We start from the raw sequence: 22,103 nt of genomic DNA on the forward strand, positions 1-22,103 counted from the left end.
GCTTTCCTGGCTTCACTTCCTGAAGGGCGTCCACGGATCGGAGGCTCGTTCAGACGCAGAACTGAACCGGGGCTTTGCTGTCAGAACCAGAACAGCAGGGGGTCTGCGTTGATGCGAGCTGTACAACAGTGCATCCGTGTCTTCCTGATCACACATCTTCCAGGAGGTTCATCGGGATTTATTATTCCGGAAGACAGCCGGTATCTTTGGAAACCCCCAAATTCCCCCAGAGATAAACATTCCCGATGACAGTTTGACCCATTCTGCCAACAGAACCGAACAAGAGGACTGTTAGAACAGTCTGGTCGGCTTTTTAGTCAATCTGCCAAGACTCAATTCTGGGTCCAAGGAGCTGAATAAAGGGGTTAAAACAGGAATGAATGTTAGCATTTGGTTTTATTTGAAATTATGGGTCCGTGGAAAAGTGGGGACTGCCTGAGTGGAATGCTTTATTTGTAGGCGTGACTGAGATCAACACGGCTAAACGTCTCGTCGGGGACGATAAAACCAGCCGGGAAATCGTCGCACTGATTATAGTTGGCTTTTAATGCGAAGATCAGCCTATGAAATCCGAGCATGTATGGATGTCTGAGAGCGAGAGAAATGCCCGTCAAAGGAGGAGAGAGGGCGATTGAGAGCGCGCTTAATTGGCGTTCCCAGATAATTCACTGTCAGCTCTCCAAATGAACCTCATAAAATGGCAGATAACAGTTGGCATCTGGCTAAAGGGCCACTTGTTTGAATCGGGAGCCTCTCAGATTGATCTGTCTGCCCTTCGGGGCCCTCGGGCCACACGGAGCAGATCGGGGGGGCGCCCAACGCCGCCAAGCCTGGCGCCGAGCCTCCCGCAAACACCCAAACATTTCTCCTAAAAAGGCCGCCACCCACATTTCCCAGATGAGGCGACCTTGAGCGGTACCGCGCGTCCGTCAATTGGGCCACGTCCCACATGTTGGCATACGAATAGGACCAACGCAGGTTCCCGGGGTCAGAGGTCGTTTCACTCGGCGACTGAATATTCATCAAATTCACCCCTAAACCGCACAATGATTAATTGAACCTCCAGTGTGATTAAAATACGAATGAGCTACTTTCAGAGCCGCACGAACGGAGCGGCTCATGTTTAATGCATGAATCATTTGTTGGTATATCTCAGCCGGGACCACCGGCGGCGTCCCGCCGCACTTTCTCTGCATTTCCATCCATTAAAGCTTCTCCCTGTTTCGTTTGCTCCGTGGTGGAGTCCCCCCCTCCAGCTCCGCAGACCCCCCCCCCCCCCCCCCCCCTCGCTGCCCAGGCTGCCGTGTGTCTTGGCCCAGTTGTGCAGCCAACCAACCTGTGGTTCTGACCCACTTTCCGGCCTCATTCGTCACGCTGAAAAGTGCTGCAAACTCATTCATTTCCCATGAATCCCATTTCTTCCTCCCAGGCTGTTGTGTCATCATTACAGGCTTACCTGCTCCGTCCTGCAGCGGCCACATTTGAATATTCCATTATGGCACCATAATACTTCAAATATGCCACAGGATGCGATTCGTGCGGGTCACAGAAGATGTTCACACCTTCCTCTACATGAGCGTAATTGCTGCAGGTTGCCTTCACTGACCTGACATGCAAATTTCTTTTCAGATGATAAATTATAAACTGCTGGGGTGGATTTGCGTAGAAGGGCGTGTCATGTCTCCTTTGGGCAGGTTGGAAGACAAAAAGAAAGGAAATATACGAATTATCGTGGCGCTTCCAAGCCTGCAAATCTGGAGTTGAGTTCCTGGAGCACACGCAAAGGTCCCGCCACTAATTGATAGTGCGGCTCCAAATTGAATTGTGGATCAGAGCACTAATTTGGCCTCTCGTAGCTACACTGAGGCGCGACGTCCCCGGGAGCCCCGGAACCACTCATCCATAACCCACACATCACCCGGCGGTTAGCCTGCCCGTCCTGCTGCCCACGGCTCATAATGAGCGTCGGCCTCACGTGCTGGGCGGCGCTCATAATGAGCGTCGGCCTCACGTGCTGGGCGGCGCTCTCTAGAAAGACTGAATATTTCTCTGGCTGACGTGTGGTTGAAAAACCCAGAAGAACCTGAAAATACTGAAGTGGCGGCAAAGAACCGGATGGTTTGGCCCAAACAATAGAGAAGCGTCCACTGGAAGAAGACCCCGGTTCCTTGGTCCCGCCCAAGGAACCGTCAACATGTGAAACCGGCGGCTAATGGCTGGATTATCGGTTGGCTCCGAAACCCCAGCTGAAGTGATCGAGTCTTTGTCTGGCAGAAGTCCTGCATTGGAAAAGTGCTCCTTCCCAATCGAAGGATCAGATAATTAAAAGGAACGATTCCCTATTGATTTCCTGTTGGAGGCACCAGCAGACACGTTTTGTTTATTGCTGTTGTGCAAATCAGCGCAGCGCCGCGGGCAGAGCGAGCAATTACAAATGCAAATCCTCAATAAGTGCCTGGAAGGTATGTTGAAAGGATATAATTACAGCCCAGCTTGATTGCATTTAAAGCAGACGAGAATGAATTTTTCCTGAATTATTCAAGCTAACAAAAAACACCAAAAAACAGCCTGTGAGCGTGCACGGATCAACAATTATTATTACCAATCTGGGGGGTTTCTGGGTCCCGTCTTCATCACAGGGCTTCAAACACAAAGCCTGTTTGGTTTTAGGCCTCAAGTGTTGCCATCATTTGCTATTCCTCATTAAAATTCCAATTTCCACCCCGTGAAATCTGTTTTCCTTAATAAAGCCGGCGATGGCGATGGCGATGGCGATGGCGATGGCGATGGCGGAGGACGGGCTAAACTGACATTAACGTGCATTCCAGAGGCGTCCTCAACATACTGTACACAGCTACGCCCAGCTTAAAGATGGACCAAACCTTCGTCAACAGGCGTCCGGATCAATAGGGTCAGATTGAGCCGATACGGGAAATGCTGCCAGGAGTAGTAGCAGTAGTAGCATTAGTAGCAGTAGTAGTAGTAGTAGCAGTAGTAGCATTAGTAGCAGTAGTAGTAGTAGTAGCATTAGTAGCAGTAGTAGTAACAGCAGCAGTAGCAGTAGTAGCAGTAGTAGTAGTAGTAGCATTAGTAGCAGTAGTAGTAGTAGTAACAGCAGCAGTAGCAGCAGCAGTAGCAGAGCAGCAGCAGCGGCGGCAGCGGCAGCAGCGGCGGCAGCAGCAGCAGCAGCAGTAGCAGCAGTAGCAGCAGTAGTAGTAGCAGAGCAGTAGTAGTAGTAGTAACAGCAGCATGATCGTATTTCTGCAGCACCCTGAAAAACAGCTGAACTGAGCTACTCGGAATCCTTGCGTCCGGGTTTTTAAGTGCCGATGAAACATCCATTTTAAGAGTGATTAAAGATCCGGGCCGGTAACATTTTCCAACCGCTGGTATTATCAGTGACGGCGCGGCTCCGTCGCCTCCTTTAAACCAGACAAAAGACTTCGCTCCTTGTCTTTAATATCCATTTGACCCTGACGCCGTCGCCCGTGTTGACAGCAGAATGAAGCGCAGGTTTAAAAGGACTTTGCCTGGAGGAGATTCAATCCCACAGAAGAGGAATAAGCACCTTCCATTTACACTCCGCAGCAGGAGATGGTGTTTAATTCCAGCTGTTGCCTGACAACAGCAGTGTGACTGAAGGGAGCCAGAAGATCCCTCTGTGACCACAGGGAGACGAGTGCCGCTCCGCGGGTGACGGAGGAGGTGAGTGTGACCTTTGGTGGGGGGCCACCGCTGCTGCTGGTGGCCCCCAGCAGGGATCCTGCAGACTAAATGGGCTGGGCTTTGCTCAGACGGGTGCTCCCTCACCCACGGGCGCTCGCGTTGAGCCGCGTTTGGCTCAAACAGCACCTGGATTAAACCAAGGTCAAAAGGTCAAAAACAGCCGTCGAAAGTCGGAACTTTGTGTTAATAACCGGAATTTTATCCATAAAAACTGTTGATGGGAGGTGCAACATATGCAATACATATAAAATGTCCCAGTTTATGTCGGGCGTCGCTGCTGAGGAGCTCATTAGGCTCCTGCTGGGCTGTTCCACCTCAGTGAGCCGAGATTCCCTTCACCTCACCGCTGACGGCCCCGTGATGTTTACAACCCCCCCAGGATAAGACTTTAACCAGGCCTCCGGGTTGATTACCATCATCCTCCCCTAAATCAAATGTGAGGGGACGGAACCGTCCTCTGGAGCTAAAGGGGAAAGTTAACTTTTAGTAACGACGGTTCCTTTTGCACCGTCAGCGCAGGTTTCCTCGAAATGCTCCGGAACGTTTGGAACGCCGAGCTGGATTGTTCCGTCGCTGAGAAGCAGACGTTTGGATGGTAAATACACTGGCATGATGCCCCCCCGGGGCCAGACGGCTGAACTCTGAGGACAGCGTGTTGGAACCACAGTCTATTAGCTAGCAGAATATTAGCCTAGCTTCCATCCAAATGGTTAAAAAAGCCTGAATTCAGCAGAACGGGTGCGAGCAGAGCCAAACTGGGACCGTTAAAAGCTGGAAAATTCTGTTTATCGTGGTGTTTGCTCACCAGTCCTTGATTCATTAACCGCAGGTCATGAAGTCTGCGTGCACGCTGCAGTGGATCTGCTGGAAGTTCATCAGCATGAGCAGCACATCCGTCTCAAGATTTTCCCCGAGGAAAAAATATAGGAAGACAAATTGGTGAAGTCTTTCCAGCTCAAAACACGGCACACGCATTCCTACATCTCACAACATTCCCTAAAACACATACATGCGTGCACACGCACGTGCGCGAGGTGTGAGTGGATTCCTGAAGCAGGTGATGGGTCAATGGCTGGGGAGGGAGGTCTCTCAGCACTGAGGTGAGAGGAGACTCCGACTGCTAATGCCGACACTGCAGCTCTCGCAGAGCCCGTCCCACCAGCCGGAATCATTCAGGCAGAGGTCCCGGTGTTCCCATCCCACACGGAGAAAAACACTGTTCATCAATTCATACGTTTGAAAGAAAGAAAACGGGAACAGCTTTGGGAAACTTTCACACCTGTTTTTTCCCATTAGCTGGATCGGAGCTGATACAGCAGGTGAGGATAATAACTCTGCTTTATATATTATCCGTCCTCCTCATGTTTCACCCTTAAATATGGTGCGCCTCAGGGCTCCGTCAGAGGGCCTCATTTATTTCAGGCCTGTAAGTTTTCCGAGAGGTTTTTCATCAGAATTTATTCTTAAATTCGTTGCAATAAATCGACCTCTGTCCCGACGGAAACATTAGCTGCCAGGGATTAAATGGTGATTTATGGCAGCTCCCAGGCTTCCACTGATATATTTGAGATATATTTCTGACCAAAGTGCTGCTCTGAGGTCCTCTGGTTTCTGTGGCTCCTCCCGATGCAGCTGAAAAATAAAGGAGACATTTGAGGGCCACCGAGGCGCCAGAACATCTGCCCGAGGTTCTCCAGCGGTGCTTGGAAAACAATGTTTTGGCCTGGAATAATATTTCAGTTCTACTGTCAGATGGAATCTGTTAACGAGATGCTACAAAGAGTTTCAATGATTTGTGGTGAGTATTTTTTTTTTTTTTAGGCAGCTCGAGGTTAATATTTAAGTACATGTTTGCATGTTGAGGTTAAAAAAGAAGGTCTGAGCAGAGGCTGCGGCAGTAGAGTGTGTGAGTGTGTGTGAGGACAGAGGAACGTCTGACGTTATTGGTGTTGGCAGCTCTGGAGCAAAGCCCAGCCGTGAGCCACGTTAGCCAGCGTGTCAGGTGTTGACGCTTGTGCCCCCCCCTCTCGTCACGGTTCATATACGGATAAAAATCAAGCCAAGTCGGACACGGCCGCTTCTGCCCGGCTGCTCTTGGGCACACCTGCTGCAGAACTGGCCTTTTGTCAGACCTGCGACGGCACCGACCAGCTAATGTTGAGGCCTGACCTCCGGCATCGGGCAGGAAGTCGGCATGGCAACAGAAACTGTGATTAAAAGTGCGGCTAGTCTTCCCAAATCCATCACGGTAAAGAGGTCGATTATGAGAAGGTCCAGGAGATTGACCCGCCGCCTGTGTTGGTCCACAGCAGCAACATCTAGAACAGCTTAGTTTATCAGCCCGCATTGACAAATCCAGTCCTCCGAATCTGAAATCCATTCGTTTAAAGGAACGAAGCGCTGGAATAATCGGTGTAACCACATCATTTACCAGAGCAAATGCACATCCATCGATCTCACTACGGCGCCGCCGCAACGCTCTGCTGTCTCCTTCATGCTTAATCCTGTTTTTAATGAAGGTTTATTGCTGTCAAACTGCAAATGTTCCAGTAAAGCGGGCTGCCTCATCGTTCAGGTAGCTTAAGCTAACAAACGCTGAGATGAATTAATGTCGAATATCTTCCAACTCAAACGCGAAGAAAATCGACATAATAGTGACATATTAAAGTCATACTTAGCATCACTCGCTACCAAAATTACTGTGGCTAGACCCTCCCACAGCACACACACACACGCACACGCACACACGCACGCGCACGCACACTGGGCCTAAAGTGATGAAATATTAAAGCCACTGTGGCAAATCGCCCTGCCTCTCTTTTCCACGCCATCATGGGCGCTGGACTCCGACACCTGGCTCCAGTGAACTGGGGCCCTGAGCGGACCGGATCAGGGATTGGCTCCCGACACGCAGCGTTAGAGTCGAGTCCGACTTGATTGCGACTTGCTTTAGTATCAAGCAATCACTCTCCAAATCAGGGGGCAGTTCAGCCTTTCCTGTCGGTTTCTTCTGCCCCTCGGTGTGTGATTAGATGCCCCCGTCCTCATGTGGCGCCCGACCCTGCTGAATCTGCCTGTTTCAGCGGTTCTGAACGCCTGTTTCTGTGCCACCGATTATCTGTGCTGTCTATTTCTGTACCGACGCCCTAAACAGCTCCTGCGCTTTGACTCTGCTTTCTCTGACCATATTTTGTGGGGGCGACGGTGAGAAATGGATTTGAATTTTCAGTTCTTTACTAGTGAGCCTGTTTTCACCCAAGTGAGCCGGCAGCCAAAAGGAATTTTCACCTGCTTAATAGCATTATGGAATCATGCTAATTTACACGGTTGTGTCAGAGCGGACGTGCTGTCTTATATAACCTCCACCCCAGCCACCCCAACGGGACTAAACCATGGCATCCAGATGGATGGATGTCAAAGGTCAACCAGAAGTGGCTCAACGAGCTGAAAGTAGCAGGTCGCCTGCCGTAGCCGAGGCAGCAGAACATCTGGATGAGCTAAACTGGCGCGTGGTGTAAATACTTGGAATAAAGTCATTTGAACGAGGATCTGTGAAGAATGCCGCACTTCTCTTCAAAGGATTTGCTGATCTGTTGTAGAAAGAAGCGTCCGTGCGCTCAGCCGGTCTCAGCTGACTCACATATCTAACAAAGAGCCACTCGCATATTCCAGCTCCGGTCGGAAGGTTTTCACTCGTCTGTCCGTCACCACTCGACGCCTCCCTGTCCTCCCGGGGTGGCGTCAGTCTGACACCCTCCAATCAGAGGCCGACCTTCATCTGGTGGTGACACCATGTCAGCAGAACACACTAATTGCTTTCATGAGTCCAGCGAGCACGGCTGGAACGTCCGGAACGTCTGGAACGTCTGCCCTCATATCGGGAATATGCAGACGCGACATGTTCGGACTGCGGCTCATCAAACTAACGTTCTCGGTCAGCTGGTAGCTTTGGCGTGGCGAGCCGATCGGCCGTAGGGGCGCTTCTCCACGACTGCATAAATATCAGGCACGATGCTGCATGAGCCACGTGCACGTTAGAGCCCATGAGGTCAAACTGACCAGCAAGAATCTGTGGTGATCGACATGCTCGCAGCCTTTAGGAGCCCCTCAACATGGTCCCACCCCCACATGGGAATACCTGCATCCTTGGAACCAACACATTTGATAATTCATCAGATTAAAAGAAGCCAAAGTAAAGAAGAGGCGTTTATGGGCGCCGATTATACTGGAATAGTTCCAGGTGCGTGTGTGCCCCCCCCCCCGCCCTTATTTGTCTTCCACTGGCACGTCGGCGCTCTTCATTTACAGTCTGCTCGTCCTGGCAGATGATTGGATGTCCTGCGAGTGCTGCGTTACATGCACGGCTCCATCTGAGCGCGCTCCTGGACATGAATAACGATGCAGCCTTTTGTTCTGCTCGGAGCAGCAACGTGCAGCTTTAGCTCGGAGGCTCACGCCACATCAGAGCCGGCGCTGTCGCCGTCGGCTCGGTCTCCTCACGCCCAGCATCCCGCTGACCAGTGACGGGACGTCCACACCGGGGACGAGGTTCAGCCTCCACACACAGCAAAACATCTGAAATGAAATGAGTTCGTCCCTCAACGTTGGAAAGCTCTTATTTATTTTCAGAATTTCTCTTGACTCTGAAAGTGAGAATAACCATGTTTCAATCTGTGTTTAAAGGGCATGGTTGGACATGCTAAACGCGTGGACCTTGACCCACTGGGTCACCCAGTAGCAGCTACTGGGCAGCGCTGGACGTCGTTGATCCATATGCATGCAGCTTCTGGGATGGGTTGTCTCGTAATCTCATATTTAATGCATGATCGTGGCTGACCCTATGGACACAATGATCACAGCGAAGGCAGAGCGGAGCAGCACTGAATTCCGCTGTGTGTTTTTAGTGGGTTTAGTCTGAAATGAGAGGCCAGTTTTCTCTCATTCTCTGGTAAATTATTCCTGAACAGTAACTCTCAATGCCCTAACCTCAAAACACTGTAGCCTTATTCTGTCCAAACTGATCTCACTTTATTTTAAAGGTTGGAAGCTCAAGGAGGCTCTCAAAGGCTGACACACACACACACACACACACACACACACACACACACACACACACACAGGACTCAGTGGGAGCCAGATTGTGAAGCCTTCTTATTTCTATTTGAAGGTTGCACCCCGCTAACTTTGCCGGAGGCTGACGCCTTTGTGTGGCTGCCAGAGGTGCGTTCTCAGTGAGGAGCATCTTCACGCTCCTGGTCAGACCAGCAACAGATCATTGAACTAAAAGTTTGGACTCCACGACCACCAACGTGAAGCCGAGAGCAGAAACAGCTGGTGGACGGTGGAGCGGGAGGAGGCTGGAACCGTCCGGGTGGCGGCGGGACCTGACACTCTCCCCCGGGACCCGCGGTCGCGGCCCGGTGGCCTGAATTAGAAAATGCAGCAGATGGGAGCTGCTTCATGCCGAGGACACGTGGGCAGAAGGTTGCGAGGTGGGAGGAGGTGCGCTCACGCCGGGGTTCTCCACCGAGCCTCCAACAGTGCCGGGCTCCTCGGCTCCAGGCCGCCGCTCACGTCATAACAGGAGGTTGTTGTAACGTGTCGCAGCTGCTGCAGCCGAAGTTCCTCAAGTGTGAGAGGAGGTGATTAAACACGCTTGCCTTCTCAAACATGAGACCACGTTTATTCTCATCGTCGCCGAGCCCCCGGGGTCATTTAAATCTGAAAACGTGGAAAAATGGGTCATCCAGCCGAAGAGAAATGATTTTTCAATAAAAAGGTGGAAGAAGAAGCGTGATGATGTTGATGGAAAAGCTTAAAGTCTGTCGGCTCCTCACAAACACCTGCCTGCTTTATTTTGAAGTTCTAGATTAACTCACAGAAGATTAGAAGTTAATAGATGCGGAGGTTCTGACGATGAGGAGGATGAAGAGGATGATGGTGCACACACACACACACACACACACACACACAGTCGAAGTGGGACGGGAATGTCAGACTTTATAAAAAGACTGAAAAATTAATCATTTTCTGAAAATAGCAAATGCAAATCAGGACTGACGAACAACATCTGCGGGCTGATTCTTTAAAATCTGACTCAGCTGAACTGAGGTGTGGAGACGCAGGAGAATGCTCAGCTGGTGGCGAGGAGGTGGCGAGAAGGTGGCGAGGAGGTGGCGAGGGGGTGGCGAGGAGGTGGCGAGGAGGTGGCGAAGAGGTGACGATGAGGTGGCGAGGAGGGGGCGAGGAGGTGGCGAGGAGGTGGCGAGGAGGTGGCCAGGAGGTGACGAGGAGGTGGCGACCATGTGGCAAGGGGGTGGCGAGGAGGTGGCGAGAAGGTGGCGAGGAGGTGGAGAGGAGGTGGCATGGAGGTGGCGAGAAGGTGGCGATGAGGTGGCGAGGAGGGGGCGAGGAGGTGGCGAGGAGGTGGCGAGAGGTGACGAGAAGGTGGCGAGGAGGTGGCGAGGAGGTGGCGAGGGGGTGGCGAGGAGGTGCGAGGAGGTGGCGAGGAGGTGGCGAGGAGGTGGCGAGGGGGTCCTGGCCGCTCCCCACCTCCTCGCCACCCCCTCGCCACCTCCTGGCCACCGCGTACAACCGTGATTATTTGACTGTTCTTGGAGCGCGACTGTGACGACTTGGGGAGGAAGTGACCGCGTCTCCTCCGTATTGGCGCCGCGTCGCCAGAGCCCAGCGGCTGCTCGCTGCAGATAGCCGGACTTTTTAATTGCTTCCTCCGTGTTTAATTACACTACTTATTGGAATTTTGGGCCGGGAAGAAAAAACAACCTCCCAATCACTTAAAAGTGGGCGTAACCTCAGATGGTGGCAAAGCAAACTGGTTCTTCAGGGGGCTCCCAGGGCCGTGTGGAGCATCGGTCCAGGCAGGTGGGGGCGTCACGGCTGACGAGTGGGTACCTGTGTCAGGTCAAACGGGGCAGATGATATGAAACAAACATGGCCACCTTCCTCATTCATCATCGCCGTAGGGAGGCCCATCCATCACCGCCGCCGCGCCGGCGCCCACTTGGCTTCGGTTCCTCTCGGTTGGGCTGTGATTGGGCGCCGTTGGGGAGCAGGAGGGTCGCTTTCACACTGGCGGAGCAGGGAAACTCCCAAACTGTGCACGCCCACAGAAACACAGCGGCACGGAAATCTATAGAGACGGGAGTCTTCAACCTTGGCCGACGCGCTCATGCACCATGCGCGGCGAGCAGAGCGGCGAGCAGAGCGGCGAGCAGAGCGGCGAGCAGAGCGGCGTGGACAGAACAGGGCTGGAGGCAGCAGCTGCTGCTGAAGAGGAGCAACGCTGGGACCAAGGTCAAACATCCAGGAAGAATCACCTAATCCTAAATCCTTGGATCTTGTTGTGCATCAACTTGTACAATTAACTCATCAGCTTCTTCCTGGGAAGGATCAATCCGCCTCGAAGCCGCGGAGCTGCACCGTGGGCTCGGGAACTATTTACACCATGAGAACGGAGGCAACGCTCCAACTCCAGGGGAGGGGCAGAGGGAGGCCAGGGCTCATATTGATCCCCACATATGGAAAGAGGCCACTTATGGGTTTGTTTTTTTATCTAATCAATTGGAATGAGGCATTTTTATTAGCAGGGATTCGTTTTACTGGAGCCGTCGTTAAGTTAAAACCCTTTAATGGTCCCAGTTCTGCCTCTAACAGGAAGTGCTTTGATCACTCTGTCATTTCTATATAATTCTTTTTATCCTTGATTGGTTTTCACAACTATCTAATTTACCTAGCAGGCAGCAGGGTAAAGGGGGGGTGGGGTGGGTAAGGGGGGTCCAACCAGACTCTATTGTTAACAATTATCAAGTGCTGAGTCAGCTTCGCTCCTCCACAACTTCCTGTAGCTGTCAGCAGCCACCGGCGCCACGTGGAGGCAGATGCAGATGATTCCTCAGGCCCGTTATGGGGGGGGGCACGAGGCCTTTCCACATTACTCTGCTGACAACAGCATAAAAACGCTTCTAGCACTTTAACTTTTAAACGGAGTCTTTTTGCTTCTCAAAGCTTTCAAAGAGCAGCGTGACTCCAGCAGGAGTGTTTGAGGAGATGGTGAGCTCGGCTTATGGAGGCAGCTTTCCACACGTTCCGGCTCAATCTGGCGCACTGACGAGGGAAGATTGGAATGTTTAAAGGGAAACGGCTGCGATGAAACGGCCTCCATGCAAATGTGAGAGGCAACGCAGGTTTCACGCAATTATCTTAATCACTTCATCTCCTTCACCACGAGCTTGATGGAGCCAGCTGACAGGGATGGAGGGCCCAGGACGGGGCCGGTTCTGGGGTTTCAATGCAAATATCCTCACATGTTTAAGTGTTATATCTGGTCCCGTGGGAGTCAAATATTTAGGTAAGTAGTAAGTGGCCCCCCCGGTAGCTGCTAATGACACCAGCGCATCTTGATGGATCATTAATCAAATCACAGTGGATGGAAACTGTAGGAGAAGGTCCGACATCACATTTAACAGATGTGTGTGAAGGTCATCGTCCTCATTATCGTCCCAATTATCATCACATCCTCACAGATCCCCATCATCGTCACGGGGGCCCCCTCGCCCTCGTCCCCGGCTCTGACCCGCTCGGAGGGTCGGGGCTTCGCGTCCTGAGCGGCTCCGTAAATATTCATCCTTTCACCCGCTCTGACTCTCCTGCTTCCTGTTGAGGGGGAAGTGGCACCAGAAAAACTGAAAATGTGGACTTGGATCCCCGAGAGGAGCGGAAGATTTAGGATCCGAACTAATGCCGATCCAGCATTTAAGCAGACGGCGAGTGACAGAAGAAAGATCGATCCCCTCTGATCTCAGGCCGCAGATATTCCACCGGTGACTAATGCGAGTGCACGCCGCCGCCGAGTCGCCGCCGCCGCCGACAAACCTCAACACGTTCAGCAGATATTGATCTCGGGGCGACGCAGGATTTAATACGCTTCAGCCTTGTCAACAACAATGAGACGACGCCTGTTGGCTCCGTCCCGGCCTGCCGATGGACGTTAGCGCCCTGCAGGTCACTGAGGCTTTTGCTTCCTTTCAGATGAAGAAATAAGGAAACAGGAGCCACGCAGGATGAAACAAAAGGCAGAGAAGCGGTGAGATGCTCAAAAAGCCTGATTCCATGACGTCGTCGACGTCCACGACGGTTTTCCTGAGATGCTAGCACGACGCATCAGAGCGTATCAGACTGAAACCAAAGTAGCTTTAGCATGGGCACTGTCACGCATTAGCATGCTACAGACATGCAGCTGCTGCTGTGATTTATTACAGCGGCTGTAATTTAGCAGCTGGAGTGCGTAATAAAGCCTTATCAGTGCTGCTGTGTAAAAACCGCAGCAGGTTCCTAATGAACCCACTTTTTCAGCCGCTTAGGGCACAAATGACCAGCGTCTCCCTTCCTCGTGTCATTGTCTCGCTCCCTCAGCCTCAACACAATTCTTGAAAGTGTTTTCTTTGTCTCAGCATGTTCATTCATGTGCAAATGCGGCTGTGGGTGTCAGCACGTTAATGTGAGTCTGTATTATTTATCCCGGAGCCTAATGAACAGCCCAAATCACTGGAATATTCCATATCCCAAAGTGTCAACACAGGCTGGGTTGTCAACATAATTACATTATGTAATTTGATCGCCTGCCTTCATGCCTCATTCCGTTCCTCGGCTCGGCAAGTCTTCCTCTTCCAGGCGATCTTCATCACTCGCTCTACGCCCTGATTATCTGATGCCCCTCTTCCTCCTACCTGAGAGCTCCTCACCTATTTATAAAAGCTCCGAGCCAACAGGTGCTGCCGCCCGTGGAGCCTCGCCAGGCCCGGTGGGGGGGCGGTAGCGGGCCGCGCCGCTAATTGGAGGTAAAAAAGCATCTCTGGAGATTAAGGCGAGCACATGACGCGGCCTCGCCACATCAATGTGCTGTCAGCTCGGCGTGATGAAAAATGTTTACGGCACTACGTTAACAGGAAATTACCTCTTTTTGCCGGAGGCCGGATCATTCATCCTCAGGCGTAGCGCGCCCATCGTCAGTGTCATAAATTAGTCCCCACCTTTCAGCGGGGAAGAAACGCCACGGAGGATTAGGCAAATCAATCTCTTTGACGGGCAGTTAAAATCATTATTTGGCTTCCTAGAGCTGAGCGGGACACAGGTTGCACACAAATCATGGCGTGCCGTGATAAACACGCCTGCTCACGGGCGCCCCGTGCTCTGCTCGGCGCCGCGTCCTCCGTTCCTGGACGCAGCCACGATGGAGGGAACCACATTAATGGCTAGCAGCTTGTTCAGGAGGAAAATCCCCCTGTAATCATCCGACTTCCAGATGTTTCGATGGTACGTGCGGCGCTGAGTTGCTGTTAGGTTGGATTGGGGGTGTTTTTGAAGGCTTCCCCAGCCCTCCGTGCTTGTGTGGTAAAGGTCTGAAAGTGAAGATGTTAAGATATTGAGGTTCTTAAGGCGCCGCAACCTCCAAATGTGTCCACAACACCCCGCAGTGACAAGTCCCGGGGGGCTTCCGGAGCCGAGCGTGCCTTGTGCTGCAGCTAAAAAAGGCCAAGGAATTCTGCCGCATCCCCAAAGCTTCCAGAATTTGGACCCAAGTTGCTCCGTCTGTGTTTGAAACAGAAAAAAAAAGATGCATCATCTGAGAGTATCAACTGTGTCCATAAATAAACTCTCGGTGCTTCTGTTCCTTTATCGGCGCCAGCGCGGCGCCCTCGTCCTGCGTTGCCCCGTTTGGCTGATTTGCATTTTTAACGGGTCCAAACAGACTTTCCGTGTTGACTCAATTCAGGGCCCCTCGACAATCTGCTGCTAATCCACTTAATCTGTCCATCGGCGTCGATTCCAGGACGCCTGTTTCCTTGTTATTTTAGGAGAACGATTAAGCATTGTGGGATAAACAATGGATTAACCTCTTCAGGCGTCTGCACTTCCTGTCTGTGGAGGAGCTCCACACGCAGGAGATCCAGCAGGAGGTTCAGCAATTATTCGCTGCCATTCAGCTCATGGATGATGCTGGGGGAAGAGGGGCTGCTCCCTTTAATTTCAGAACTACCTGTTCCTCTTCAGGAGATTGTGTCCCTCTCACCCACCTCATGAGGTTCTGACAAGGGCAGGAGGATCACCGGTAATTACTATTTTACTACGCTCCAACAATGAGCAAGTCCAGGAAATCGGTGCTGCTCTGCAGGCGGAAGGATCCCGTTTCCAACCTCGGAAGGCTTCGTTCTCTTCTTCTTGTGATTTTCCTCAGCAAATGGAGACGACAAACTCCAAATAAATCCATTTAAAACATATTTGATTAACAATTTACATTATAAACCATTTGCTTGCTTCTCCAACCCATCACCAGATGAAATTATCATTTGCAGGCTTAATTTGATAGATTTCACCGGGGAAGCCGGGCCGGGATTAAAACAGGAGTTTAAATGTTTTCCAGTGAATCCAACAGGAATTATTAAACCACAACTAAATGAAAACATGAAAGTAGCTTCAAATCACTGATGGTTATAGAGGCGTCAAGGCCTGGATGCATTCTTGTCCGTCTGCTTCACACTGTGGTTAATCACCTTCCTCTGGGGCACCTCAGGGGTGCGTCTCCCAACCTCCTTTATTCTTCTCAGAGGAGGATCTACACAAACCAAACGACTCCGAATTTTAACAAAGCTAACAAAGAAGTTTTGATGAATCATTTGTGAATCTAACCAGATCACAGGAACTGATCACGCTAAATAAAAACCAGAAGCGCGGCGCGCTGCCGCCTGCTGCGCTTCAGCTCGTTTGCATCCACGGCAACCTGCCAATACGCTGCTCAGGCGTGATGCTGAGATTCTTCCACCATTCATCTCTATGAATGTTAAGAGGCCGACCGAGAAGAGCCCTGATCAATATTGTGCACGTGTCTCAAAGGAGGCGTAAAGCTGATCAAATGAGGCCAGTTGGTGTCAGCGGCTTCCTGCATAGCAACGAAGCTAGTGCGCATGCGTGTGTGTGTGTGTGTGTGTGTGTGTGTGTGTGTTGTGTGTGTGTGTGGTGTGTGTGTGTGTGTGTGTGTGTGTGTGTGTGCATTAGTTTAATTGTACCTTGGTTCATTGTCACCATTCCTAATATGAGGAACTTTCAACACTATAAAATTTGAGCTTTGGCCATAACCGTACTAGAAATACGGCAGTGCTGGTGTGAGTCTGTCTACCTCTGTGTGTGTGTGTGTGTGTGTGTGTGTGTGTGTGTGTGTGTGTGTGTGTGTGGTGTGTGTGTGTGTGTGGTGTGTGCATTAGTTCAGTTGTACATTCTGTCTACCTCTGTGCTCTTCATGTGGACCACATTAAGAAATGATTATTTTCCTCTCACACATTTGTCAGAAGCGGCGTTGTTAATGACGACGCACTGCTGTTATGGGGTTAATGTTATTCCCTGAGCTACAGGCCACATTTATCACGTCAGAAGCTGCGATTAAGACGCAGCAACAGGTTTGTGTGTGTGTGTGTGTGTGTGTGTGTGTGTGTGTGTGTGTGTGTGTGTGTGTGTGTGTGTGTGTGTGTGTGTGTGTGTGCATAAAATAGAGGGCAGATCCCCTGGGTGACCCCGTGCTGAGGCTGCTGCAGGTAAACATGGCAGAAGGCTGCCTGTGTCTCACAAATGTTGCTGCTTTTCCCTTTCAGGAGTGCCTGACGACGCTCGTGCACACACAGCAACAGGAGGGAGAAACGTGCTCGTCCAGATGGGATCATTTCTGTCAGAAACATCGTATTTGGATTCAAACTAGCGACGTGAATAAAGACGGACGGACTTTCTGCGTGCTGTGTTTAGCTTTTCAAGACAGGAAGCTGCTTTCAGAGATCTGCTGTCACTCTTGATGCCCTTCTACAGCAGCAGCAGTAGTAGCATTAGTAGTAGCATTAGTAGCAGTAGCAGCAGCAGCAGTAGCAGCAGCAGTAGCAGCAGCAGCAGTAGTAGTAATAGTAGCAGCAGCAGTAGTAGTAGCAGCAGCAGTAGTAGTAATTAGTACCATAGTAGCAGTAGCAGCAGCAGCAGTAGCAGCAGCAGTAGCAGCAGCAGCAGTAGTAGTAATAGTACCATTAGTAGCAGTAGCAGCAGCACAGTAGCAGCAGCAGCAGTAGTAGTAATAGTAGCAGCAGCAGTAGTAGTAGCAGCAGCAGTAGCAGCAGCAGCAGTAGTAGCAGCAGTAGTATGCTTTAGTAGCGCAGCAGCAGCAGCAGTAGCATTAGTAGCAGCATTAGTAGCAGCAGCAGCAGCAGAGCAGCATAGCAGCAGCAGCAGCAGAGCAGCAGTAGCAGCAGCAGCAGCAGTAGCAGCAGCCAGCAGCAGTAGCAGCAGCAGTAGCAGTAGCAGTAGCATTAGTAGCAGCAGCAGCAGCATTAGCAGCAGCAGTAGCAGTAGCATTAGTAGCAGCAGTAGCAGCAGTAGCAGCAGCAGCAGCAGTAGTAGCTAGCATTAGCAGCAGCAGCAGTAGCAGCAGTAGCATTAGTAGCCATAAGTAGCAGCAGCAGAGCAGCAGCATTAGTAGCATTAGCAGTAGCAGCAGCAGCAGCAGCAGTAGTAATAGTAGCATTAGCAGCAGCAGCAGAGCAGCAGCAGTAGCAGCAGCAGCAGCAGCAGCAGCAGCAGCAGTAGCAGCAGCAGCATTAGTAGCAGCAGCAGAGCAGCACAGTAGCAGCAGCATCTTTTGCATCTTATTGACACAAATGTTGATTTAACAGGAATTCCAAAGAGGGATTTATTAACTGTTTTATCCTGCGTCTGATCCTCAAAGATGCTGCTGCACTCATGACCCACGTGTGCAACACATGTACAGAGCATTATTGATCACTGATTCTGCATTTCAGTGGGATTTAACATTCACTTAAAACACTTTTTTAACCTCTTGCACACGTTTTAAGGCCTTAATAACAGTAAAACATCCTCACAGGGAGCAGAAGTGGATATTAAACTGACCTTTGCAACACACACGCGCATCCTTGTATTTCTGCCTTTGTGGGGACTTTCATAGACATAATACACTACTCAGCTCCCCACCTTGATCCTAACCAGCTAACCAGCTAACCAGCTAACCAGCTAACCCAAGGTCAACATTAGAAAGGTCCTAACCCTCAAGATGACCACACTTTGCAAAAAGGTCCTCACTTTGCCAGTAGAACAAGTATTTTGGTACTCAATATGTAGCGAATACAAGGACACCCCCCCCCCCACACACACACACACACACCCCACACACAAACACACACACACACACACACACTGGACTGAGATAGCCCGGTGGGCTATTTCTGGCCCTCCTGATTCGTCGAGCTTGTTTGGCGTCCTGACTAGTAAAGATGTGTCATTCATTAATTGTCACTCTGATTCATCTTAAACTGCCTCTGACCCTGAACTCTTGACCTTAGACCGTTGCAGCTGAAAACACAGTTAGAGACAGTGTGTGTGTGTGTGTGGGGGGGGGGGGGGTAAAGTGCGTAAAGTAAACGTTTCCTCTGCCGCACGCTCTTCGGAGGCCTTTTTAATCCACATTTGTACGCGATTGTTCCTATAACTTTCTTTAGGAGCTTTAAGCTCCGCTGGCACACACTCGGATTTAAGACGATGTTTGTGCTCCGTATCGTTCTACTATGTCACCAGTCCGGAGCTAAATTATGTACGCTGGGGTAAATCTGCACATGAAGAGCGTCTCTTAAATCTGACCTCAGATCTGCACAATCCTCCGAGCGGCGGCCATGTTGGCGTGGTGTCATTCTCTGTTTGTTGTTTTTAATAAGCCCAGTCTTTAATGAGACTCGCTGATTAAACAAGAACACTTTTCAGCTCGGCTTCCTCCGACGCTCATGAATATTGAGATTTTCACGCTCGCAATATCAAAGTCAGATTAATTCTCTGGCTTTCCGCGCAACATATTAAGCCTTTTATAGCATGTTTGGTAGCATAAGAGCTTTAAAGGTTTAATTACTGGAAATATGGGGCTGCAGCAGAAGGACGAGGACACTTTAATTAGAATGAAACAACGTGCTAATTAATGCTCGTTTAAATGGACAGCATCAAATAAAGGACATTTCTAGACATTTTTAGCTGCTGCATCTCCCAGTTTTGGGTTATTTGACTGTTTCTGTGCCATTTCTTTTGCCAAAATTAGCTTCTTTTTGACTCTCTCTTCCGAATTGCTGCAAAGTTCAAGCAAACATGTAAAAGTGGGAAACAGCTGCACTTTTGCATTAATGGGTCACTTTCAGAACACATTTCTGGGTCTATAAAGTCTGATTATATGATGATCCGGTGTGTTTTTCCTCTCCCAGGAAACAAGCAAAGGGGTCAGTGATGAGCTTCTCTGTCCAGATGAAGCTTGGTTCAATCTCAGCCTCCCTCTTCTCTCCCCCTTCAACACGACACATAAAATGATTCATGGGATGAAACCTCTATTTGGTCTTCCACACCCGCTCCCAACCCCCCGCCCCCACCGCGGATGTCATAAAAAGTTGGGCCAGTGATGCTTCAACTAAATAAAAATCTATATGTAGCTTCATTCCTTCAAGACAGAGGCCCCTGGAAGATCTAGAGAATTTCTAATCGAATTGTTTTCTCCTCTTAATCTGTTCCTGCAGTCACGGGGCAGAAACATGGGCTCGCCTGGACGTGATCAGCGCGGCATTAGGCTGCGCCCAGCCCTGGGGCCAGGCTGCCTTTTGCCTCCTATTTCTTTGAATAGAATGCACTTTGTCTTGTGTTGACAGGTGAATCCAGGGATCCGAGCATCCGTGCCACGCATGCACCGCTGGAGCGCACGAACGTAGCGTCGCACCGCCCTCCTGTCCGCCGGGTGGAGCGGAGGAGAGGAGGGGAGAGGAGAGGAGGGAGCGGAGCGGAGCGGAGCGGGGCGCAGCGCCACATCAGGAGCGACGCGACGGAGGGATGTGGCAGCACTTCCGACGGCTCCGAACGGCCCGCTGAGACGCTCCAACTGTGTCCTTTTGTGAGAGCTGGACGCACACGCCGAGGCAGACGGCGACGGACGCGGAGGAGACCGCGCGGAGGTGCACGAGGCGCTGCCGCTGCAGACATCTGCCGCCCGAACCTGCCTCCGCATCGCGACGCGCGCGGAACGGGAAGAAAGCGCCGGCGTTCCGGATCGACATCCACCGGCTGACACCCGCATCGGGACCCCCGCAGTGTCTTCAGGCGTGGAGGTGAGTGCGGGGGTGAGGTCGGGGGGGTCGGCTGGAGTTGGCCCGGTGGGGTGGCAGGAGGTTGGACCACGTGGTTCGGCTCATAAATACAGTAAACACGCGTTCTTTCCGGTGCGTTTGTAGCGGGTCACCGACACGACAGACACCCGGGTCAGAACTTTCCATTCTGCCTTTCCGGCCTCTCACGGCAGAGCCAGAGGGAGGGGTGGCTGAAAGAAAACTTTAAGGGGGTGTCAAAGTCCACATGATGAGGTCAAGGCTTCAAATAATAATCCTTATTGTGTAAATATGGTTGCAGATAAACAATGACTGAAATCAGGAGGACGGTTTCAGGAGCTGCACACGGGCGGCAACATGGAAAGTAAACATGTAAATATCCTACAGGAAGGAGCGTTTATTGAGGCAACAAATGGATATCGGGGATGAAATATTCATCATTCGGTCGCACACCTAAACAGCATGTGTTCCCCCGAAGCCCCGAGGCTCTGTGTGGTCATTAATTCCCTTATTTATTTCAAAATATGGACTCTAGACATGAATAAACATCCAGAATGTGCACATGGCAGCCTGCAGCAAACTTCCTCCTGATACTGATGATGCACGAGGGGGCTGGTAATAAAGCCACAGTGATACCAGCACTGTGCGCTAACTGACCGTGCCACATGTGCACGGCCACATGCAGGGGTGTTGACGAGCTGCACGGCCTCCGACGATCCGCTGCAGCAGTTTCCATCACTCTGAGTGTTTTTGCAGGATAGAAAATGAGTTGTTTTACTTTTGCAGTGCCGAAGCGCGGCACTGACGGGTCCCCAAACGCACGCGCTGTCCTTAAAGTGGCCAGAAAGGTTGCGTCACCCTGCAGCGCCAGTGACGGCTCCGTGGCTCATCTCAGAGGCCTGCAGGAAAAGAGCAGCTCATTACACGTGCAGCGGTCTGGGGGCTTCCTCCGGCTCATTAGGGGTCAGCAGGGGGCGAGTCCCCCAACGCGAGCTTCCGCCTGTTACCAGGGAACAGTCAAACTCCGATTAACTGCGAGACATTGTCTGCAACTGTATCCTCAGACGCCACGTTGATGTTTCAAACCTGTTTTTTTTTTTATTAACAATTCATTAAACTTTGAGTTGTAAAGACTCCCGCGCAGGAGGAACCCCCACAACGGCCCCCGCCGTTGTTTCTAAAAGCCATTTGTACTTTGGCTAAGTGCTCCGCCGCTCGCCGGCGCTAATCTGCACTGATTCAAACGCTCCTTAAGAAGTCAGAAGTGTCCTGCCGTGACCCAGAAACGTGAATGTCAGGACTGGAAGAGACACGCGAGCTTGAGCGCTTCTTTGAAGAGAAGCTGCATTGTTATCAGCTGAATTCCTCCTTTGCGTCACCAAGTAATTCCACAAATATTTGAAATTGCAATATAGCTAAGTGCACGTCTCCGGCCCGGGTCTGTGGCGCTTGTTTTCCCAGTGCGGAGCTGAGTCAGAGGAATAACTGGACATCTTGTCGCAGCAGGAGCGGCTGATTAGCCTTTTTGATCATCGAGCCGCCATCTTTGCTTGGTTGAGTCTGTGCAGGGACGACGTGGGCGGATGTGGATCCGCTCGCTAATTTCATTAAAAGATCTTTAACTGTTGCACGTGTAAAGTGTGTTGAAAGGAATTTGCTTTTAAAGAGCGCTCCTTGAGTTGAACAGCTGCCATTTCTGAGGGAGGAGCTCATTTCCGTTACTGCAGCGCGCCACCAGGGGGCAGCAGACAAATTCCGCCACTCTTTTTTCAGAAGAATCTCCTCCACGATGGTATTTGTTCAGCGTCGGGCGGTTTTCTTCCCTTAGAAACCTTCAACACCTCAGATGAATGTGGCAGGCCTGCAGAAATACAGCAGAGGGGAGTTATTGTGAGCCCCTGTGAGCGGGTGAGAGGCGTGAGCGGAGCTGAGGTGTCGGGACGCTGCTGAGAGGCTAAAATAAATGACTCTTGAATAAAAGGACTCATCCTCCCTGTGTTCAGTCACATCGTTCCACCATTACGATAAAGTCCTCTCGCGTTGGAGGCATCACGTCTTCTTCTGAGTCTGTGTGCTCAGGCAGAGCAGAAACCTTAAAAGCTCTAATCCCTCTGAGTTATGCAGCACAATTACACAGCCCGTCTCTGCTGCCGCCTTCCAACCGCTAACATCCACGTTTGACTG

At 51.1% G+C, this 22,103-nt stretch overlaps 2 protein-coding genes across 3 annotated transcripts in view; one reads left to right on the plus strand and one right to left on the minus strand.

Moving 5' to 3' along the window:
- eif4g2b (eukaryotic translation initiation factor 4, gamma 2b) overlaps positions 1–22,103 on the minus strand; it is a 59,973-nt gene that overhangs the window by 34,597 nt on the left and 3,273 nt on the right. The gene's annotated exons all lie outside the window — the stretch shown is intronic.
- The window catches only part of LOC130535861 (alpha-1,3-mannosyl-glycoprotein 4-beta-N-acetylglucosaminyltransferase C-like), a 61,639-nt gene continuing 58,822 nt past the window's right edge, over positions 19,287–22,103 (plus strand). For both annotated transcript variants that reach the window (XM_057051221.1, XM_057051220.1), the window contains exon 1: positions 19,287–19,922. The gene's annotated coding sequence lies outside the window, so the exon portion shown is untranslated. The remainder of the gene's footprint in view (positions 19,923–22,103) is intronic.

Source organism: Takifugu flavidus, chromosome 13, assembly GCF_003711565.1.
Source record: "Takifugu flavidus isolate HTHZ2018 chromosome 13, ASM371156v2, whole genome shotgun sequence".
NCBI lineage: Eukaryota > Metazoa > Chordata > Actinopteri > Tetraodontiformes > Tetraodontidae > Takifugu > Takifugu flavidus.